Genomic DNA, 7,939 nt, shown 5'->3' with positions numbered 1-7,939 from the left:
CTTAAATGCTGACATATATTGATTGTCTACCATTAGCTGTGTGACTTGAGATGAGTCACTACACAGAACAATGTTTTCCAATTTTCTAGCAGTAGAATCCTTTTCTCTCTCTGAATAAAATCATATGTACAACCTCAATAAATTGTTCATTTCTTATGTTCAAAAATAAAATATTTACTTATTATGAAGTCAACCAATGAAAGTAACAAGGTAGTCCTGACAAACACACATTTGAAGAATTTATTTTGGCTGTATAGGTTGAAAAAATTCCAATTTATGCATACAGTGAGCTTTAAAGTTATCTCCTTCAAATCTCATACTTGTTGATTGGAAATAGTGCAGGGAAAGCTTTAGTCCAATGGTGCACAAAGGGAATTAAGGAGGCACGTGCTCATGTACTGTTGGTATCTAGTACATTAATATTTGATGTATAACAGTATTTAGAGAATGCGCTGTTTATTATTACACCCTCTAAAATATAGTTTTTACATGCTATATATGTAAAGTTTTACATGTTGCATATGTAAAGAAAGTTTGTGGAATTCCTGAAACATCCTCAAGGAAATTACAATTTAATATTGGTAGGTCTAATGTTACTCAGGATTACTTATAATCTGTAGGCATATTCCATATCTTTTCATATAACTATATTCATTCTGATAAAAGAACACAAGAAGCAAGCCACAAAGAGCTGAAGTGGGCTTAAAATAAGCTGTAGATTCTCAAAAGCAGCATCAAGGCAAATATGCTTTCAGGAACCATGGCAGAATAATGGACACAGGGCAGTAACCAGTTGCAATTAGTCACCATTATCTGCTTTAAAAAACAGAAGGCTAATAGCACTATCTATCAGAATAAGAGGGTGAGAAGTAATAATCAGAGATACAGTTTGTGAAAAAAAGTCAATAAAAAATTTAAAAAGAAGGCTGATAGACATAATTCCATGACATTATAATATATATATATATATATATATATATATATATATATATATATACCTATAAATACAAAATAGGTGATAAAAGCAGACAGGTCACTATGAAACTAATCAGAAAACTGAATGATAGAATCATTTTTCTAAATATCTGCCTTTCTTTTCAGATTCTATAGAAAGTCAACAGAACTCATATAATCAAAAGCATCAGTGTAATACACTGGGGAAAATATTTGTCTAAAAGCATAATGTTGGACAAGTGAGGTTAATAAGTACAGTGGGAAGGGATTCACAATAAAGCTAAGAAAGTTTGTGATTCAGAACCTCTTGCTGGCATGGGCCCCATCAAGGCCCCATTCCTAGTTTTGTACTAGCAGTTTTAAATTCCTTTCTTAATTAATCACCCCCTACCCCCAATTTCATAAGCTTCATGCCTCACAAAACCTGAATTTGCCTCTGGTTTCAGTACTGGATTTTCATAGAGAGAGAATCAGGTACAGGCATTGGTGTTAGTCTGACTATGGAGCCAGGAGGGGCTTTCACAAGTCTCTCTCCTGACTGGGCCCCTTGTTCTTTCTCTATTCTGTTCTATGCCTCAGCTTTTCTCCTCTCTTTCTAACTCTCTCCGTTTCTGTTTCTCTCTGTATTTCTGCTTCTCAATCTCTAGCTCCCTTTTTCTAATACTTACCAAGACCAACTTACCATTTCCCTTAGCTTACCTAAACTTTAGACAGTAAAATTCTTCCTGACTGTAAACCCATGATCTTCCTTCTTTTTTAGAGCATTTACTTCAGAAAACTTTGCAATTGTAAATTCCTTCTTTTCACCTTGGAGATATAAATCTTCTTCCAGCCTCTTCTCAGTTTTATAACTCAGGAAGATCTTTCTCAAGGGCCTGGCAGCCATCCTTTGAAATGTAATCATCAAGAAAGAAAGATCAGGCTCCTTTTTCCCAGTGTCCATGAAGGGTAGGTGCCTAACAAGCCCCACTGGCAAATACAGATGACCTAATCACATTGACCAACCTTCTCTCTCACATCCTCCAGTACTTTGCCACCAGCTCAGCCCAGGGCTTAAAAACTCATTTATCTTTTGTTTCAATGAGTTGAGCCCAATCTCTCTCTCCTATTGCAATAGTTTGAAATAAATTCACCCTTGCCTATGTGACTCTATCCAGTGTAATTTTTCATTGACAATATATGCACACAACCCATTTCTATGTTGCTGCAAATAAAGCATTTAGTGCTAGTATATACCACTGTCTTTCTTCCCCAGAGATTTTAACCTTGTTTTTCTATTCTCCCTGATTCTTCCCTTCCTTTGTGTGTTCACTTGAATCTTACTTTCTTTGACATTTCTACCTATAAAAACTTGTACTTCTATATCACTACACTTTGTTTTTTGTACAACTTTCACCACAATTAGTAATTATTTGTTGTTTATCTCTTGATTGCCTGGTTTCTGCATTGGACTGTATAGGTCTGTATAGGGACTATGTTTGAATTATCCACTGTTTTTTTTTTTTTAAGATTTTCTTTATTTATTCATGAGAGACACTGAGAGAGAGAGGCAGGGACACATGCAGAGTGAGAAGCAGGCTCCATGCAGGGAACCCGATGTGGGTCTTGATCCTGGGACTCCAGGATCATATCCTGGGCCAAAGGCAGGCACTAAACTGCTGAGCCACCCAGGAATCTTTTGTTCACTGTTTTTTGGAGGATTTTTTTTTGTTTTTGTTTTTGTTTTTTTGTGGGGTTTTTTTGGTTTGTTTTTTGTTTATGTATTTCTTTGCCTCAGAATCTAGAACAGTGCCCTAACACACAGTACATAAGAAATATTTGAAAAATAAATCATTGAATAAGAGACATCAACAGTATTTTTTAATCCTAAATTATAGCCTCTGTGATCCACAAACATTAGGAACGCTCAATATTCTCTGGGAATCCTATTTGCATGAGAATCAGCATAGTTTATAACATATGCGGTAATTGTGGCATATTGGTCATGTGATTCAGTCCTGGGCACATAGATGCCATCACTGATAAAAATACTAGGATCTCATTCAACTCTTTGTACCCAGTAGCCTGCTTCCTTCATTCCCATCCACTGATGAATGAGTACTAAGGAGGAGGAAGAAAGACATTCAGAACCTACTGGCAGTGCACTTCTGCTAGGCGGAGGTGTGTGTGGGGGGGTACTAACCTCAGTGGGATGCTCCTTCAAGCTCATTTTGTGAATTAGGTGGAAAATCTTTCATTTTTGTTTCTTTCAAGACATCCTCCTACCCCACCTCTCCTGCAGGGTCCTGAGTGGGGAGGATCTTTGTCCTAGAGTTTAATAATTGCAGGCCATAATTCCTTTTACAGTCAAACTGGCAAATTTCTTCCCAGAATTTTATGTTGATATTTCAAAACCAGAAATCAGTCCTCTTGCTTCTGTCATCCTTGTAGCAAGTCCACACTGATACTAGACAGATATAGGCTTTGTACTGCCATAAAATAATTAATTTTAGTTTCACGTGATAAAAATCTCCTGGCAGCTATTCTACGAAAGCCATGATGACAATGCAGAAGTCACTTGTAAACAAGAAGAGTTATGTGACTGGACACCATGCATACTCAGCAGCCAGGGTCCCTGAGATTCCTTTCAAACTTCCTGACTCTGAACATGTGCATCTAAAAGCTCTTATCAGGAGAACAACGACAAATGCGAAGCAAGAAGAATCACAATAGAAGAAGCAGAGGAAAGAGGAAAATCAAATAGAGGATTCAGGGGAAATTGCTGAGAAAAACTCTCATTCATACGATATGTGCAGGAAGAAGACAATGCTTCTCAGCTAAGCATTTAGAAAGCTTGAAGAAAGCTGTCCCTTGCCTTTTGACAGGAAAAGAATGGATGTTAAGATATTAATAAAAATATCAAGAGAAGAAAAGGCTGTCAGTGATATCATTTATGCCAATCATTATGGAGAAGTCCAATGTGTTTCCATACCTAGATCATAGTTGTGAAGCAAGGACAAAACTAAGTAAATGGCAAAGAAAATATCTGAGATACTTTCACAATCAAACACAGGCCTTCAGAATCCTTGTGGAATATGTGAGTCTTATCGCTGAGGAGCTGGCTGTTATTTTGAGAACCAGGGAAGGCAGAGAGGCATTTCTAGAGCAATTAGAAAAGGACAAAAAGGCGTCTTTGGAAACGCAAAAAAGAATAAAAAAACAGGCATAGTGATGGCAATCATTTAAAATGCTAACCTTAATGTCAGCATTGGGAATGGCATTAAAACAAATCATTAAGAACGTTAAGGCACTAAGCAAAATATTAGGAAAATCATTTTATGCCAGATCATATTAATTTTCTTTATTAAGAAAGTGATGTAAAGTATAAAGTACATAAAGAATACCATATGTAATCCATCCGAATGCAAATAAGTTGTAGGATTCTGTAAGTTAACTTTTTAGGAAGCTTGAGAATACCATCTCAATATCACTTATTGATCAGGTGACTAAGTGATAGGTAGTAAATCCAAATAGGTAGGGAGGAAGGTAGGTAGGTGGATAGATAGCCAAAGATCAGAAAGATTTGTTGTTGGACTACAAAAAATGATGAGAAATATTCCCTGAGAATATCATGATGCTGTTTGACAAAACAGGACATCTACTATAAAAGCCTTACTTTGCTGATGTAGGTAGCCTGATTTACACCAGTTAGGGAATATTAATACAATCAATTTAAGGCCCTTGACTCCATCTTCTCAGGCTTTTTTTTTTCTTATCCATATACTACTACACGTTACCCCTTACAAAATCATTCCCCAAATATTTCTTTGGTGTCTCACTCAGGCTCATGAATATTTTCCCATAGTCTTTTTTCTAGCCACTTGCTGTCACAAAAAGGGCTCCCAAACCTCAAATCCAGTTCCTAACTGCCAAAGGAGCCCACATTTTTTAAAGTTTTATTTGTACTCAGGTCATTCTAGCTCTGTCCAAAGTAGGGAAAGTTCCTCCTGTGATAATTCTTTTTCCCTAATAGCAGTTCTCTCTCGAGGTGCATGGCAGAGTTCCTTATTCTCTTACATCTCACAAAAACTATCTGGAAAACAGTCTGTTTTACCTCTTACTGAACCCCCTTCTCTTTATCAGACTTAGATGTGAGGTCATGGGTCTGAGGAAACAGCAAACACTATTCTGTCTCTTTAGTCAAGTCATTATTTCTGGCATCTAAGGAAAAGTTTTGGCTCTTGTTCAATTCAAAATCCTCATGCTAATTTACTGGTGATACATCCCAGATGTAGAGATATGTTTGAATCAGAGCTTGGGTTCAAGCCTGGACATTCCAGCATATACACAAAGGTTCTCTATCATTGCACTAATTGTTCTCTCTGGAATAGCTTCCTTTCCCACCCTCCTCTTCTCCCTCAATTTCCACTGCCACCATTGCAGTCTCCACATTCATTGTCCAGCTAATTCTAGCTTGTCCTTTAAGACTTCAAAGATGACTTTTTTCCAGATTTAGATACCCCTTCTCTGTGGCATTGTAACACCTTATGTATATAAGCATTAAAGCACTCACTGTTATTATTGGCTATGTGTTCCAGTCTTCCACTAGATAGTCATATTTTAATTTTAAAAATAGTGTTTATTGAGGCACCTGGGTGGTTCATCAGTTGGTTAAGTGATTTCAGCTCAGGTCATGATCTCATGGTTGTGAGATCAAGCCCCGTGTTGGGCTCTGCACTGGGTGTGGAGCCTGCTTAGGATTCTCTCTCTCCTTCTCTAAAAATAAAAAATAAATAAAATAGCATTTATTATTTTTTTAGCCTGCTTTGGTCTGAATTTTGTCCTGTCCCCCAAATTTATATGTTGAAACCCTAACTGCCCATGTTCTATTATTTGGAGGTGAGGTTTTGGGGAGGTATGGTTGACCCTTAACAACATGATTTGAACTGTGTGGGGCCCCTTATATGTGGATTTTATATATATAATGGTACTGTAAATGTATTTTTCACTTCTTTATGATTTTCTTAGTATTTTATTTTCTCTAGCTTTCTTTATTGTGACAATTCAGTATATTATACATAAAGCATACAAAATATGTATTAATCAACTGTTTATGTTATTGGATGATGCTTCTAGTGAACAGTGGGCTATTAAGTACTTAAGTTCTGGGGCAGTCAAAAGTTACAGGTGCATTTTCAACTGTGCAAGGGGTCAGCACCCTTAACCTCAGCATTGTTCAAGATCAACTGTAGTCAGAGTTAGACTAGTTTATGAGGTTGGAGCTTGCTTTCTCTCTCTCTCTCTCCACACACACACACACACACACACACACACACACACACAAAGAAGAGGTCACATGAGCATGGCGAGGTGACAGTCATCTACAAGCCAAAAGAAGAGATCTCAGAATGAAACTTACCTTATAAGCACCTTATCTTGGCCTTCCCAGCCTCCAGAGCTGAGAAAGATAAGTTTCTTGTTTTTAATCCACCTCGGCTATGGTATTTTATTATTGCAGTATGGGCTAAAGCAGTTTCGTTAGGTTTACAGAAAAATTGAGCAGAAAGTAGAATTCTCAAATAGCCCCTCCTCACTCTACCACAAGAATCCCGTATTATTAACATCATATATTAGTATGGTACATTTGTTACCACTGATGAGCCAATGTTGAAATTATTATTAGAAGGTCATTTAAAAGAAAATCTCCGTATCCTAAGTCCCTAGGGAAGTGCCCGATATGTTGTAGGTGCTAATTTTTTAATTAAAATAATGAAAAATTAAAAGAATAAATAGATGAATAAATTGATAGCTCTGAAACACATGATTCAGCTAAAAGGGGATCTATAATTGTGAAATGCTCATTTCCTTGCCTCTGTCACTACTTTGAATGTAATAGGCAGATAGATCTACAGCATCTCTTAACATCCTCTTATATGCTGGGTGTTTTATAGTATGTTCTTTTCACACTTTCACCTTGAAAGACATGTGATGTCCAAAATTTACATAATCATTACAATACTGAGAACAAATTTGGACTAGAGAATGATTTTGGTAATCTTGAAATATGAACTCTCCTATTTCATCAATTCTGTCTGCCTCATTTAAAAAATGAGATAGATTTTTCAAGGAACATCAGATCTGATAGGCTCCTATTCTTGCCTGTAATCTCTTTTTAGGTCACTCTTCCTCTTAATACCCCCACCCCCACTTAAGACTTAACTGAATATTTTTATTCTGTCAGCATTGCCCTCCCACTGCTCCCCAAATTGGTCATGGGCCCAGAGATAAGTAAAGGATTTCATCTTTATCAGAGACAGTAAACCCAGGCTGCCTCCTAAGCACAAGGGTGAGAGTGATGTTAAGCATTACAGACTGCTATAGTTATTTCTGGAAAGTTATAGAAGAACCTCTGTTTACACATTTTTAAACATTCAAGACTCTACAGTGACATTTGATTTTCAGCTCTAGAATATGATTAAAGCATAGAGCCCTGAACACATTAAGGAACTCTTAGATAATTATTGTTGACTGAGTAACTCTGAAATATAATCTGAGTAGCACTATAGCACTCTTATTTCTTAGACAGGTTTCATTTTTGTTTTTGTTTTGAAGGAAGCAAGATATAAAAGAATCCCAACACTTAGTGATTGTATCAGTAATGTGGGTTTTTACCATTAATAAAATATTTCTTAAAATTTAAGAAGCTACTAAATGTGATGGATTTTTAGAATTGTATCAACACAATTAAAGGAATATAGTAATTTTAACAGTTTTCCATAAAGGATAATAAAATAAATCTTAAAAATGAGTCCTCCAAAATATACCTGACTAAATAATATAGTTCTTGCTTGACACTAAAATAATACAGAATTCAGAACCACACTCTCTGGCAAGCTACCTTTTCCTTCTTTAATTCTTGTCAGGTTTTCACTGTCAGTATTTATAGTTTTAGGGAACATTGAAAATGCTGAGAAACAAAATGGAAGCTGTTATGTTAAGTAAGATT

The sequence above is a fragment of the Nyctereutes procyonoides genome, unplaced genomic scaffold (assembly GCF_905146905.1).
Source record: "Nyctereutes procyonoides isolate TBG_1078 unplaced genomic scaffold, NYPRO_anot_genome, whole genome shotgun sequence".
NCBI lineage: Eukaryota > Metazoa > Chordata > Mammalia > Carnivora > Canidae > Nyctereutes > Nyctereutes procyonoides.
The sequence above is the reverse complement of the archived record's forward strand: the minus strand, read 5'-3'. Positions refer to the sequence as shown.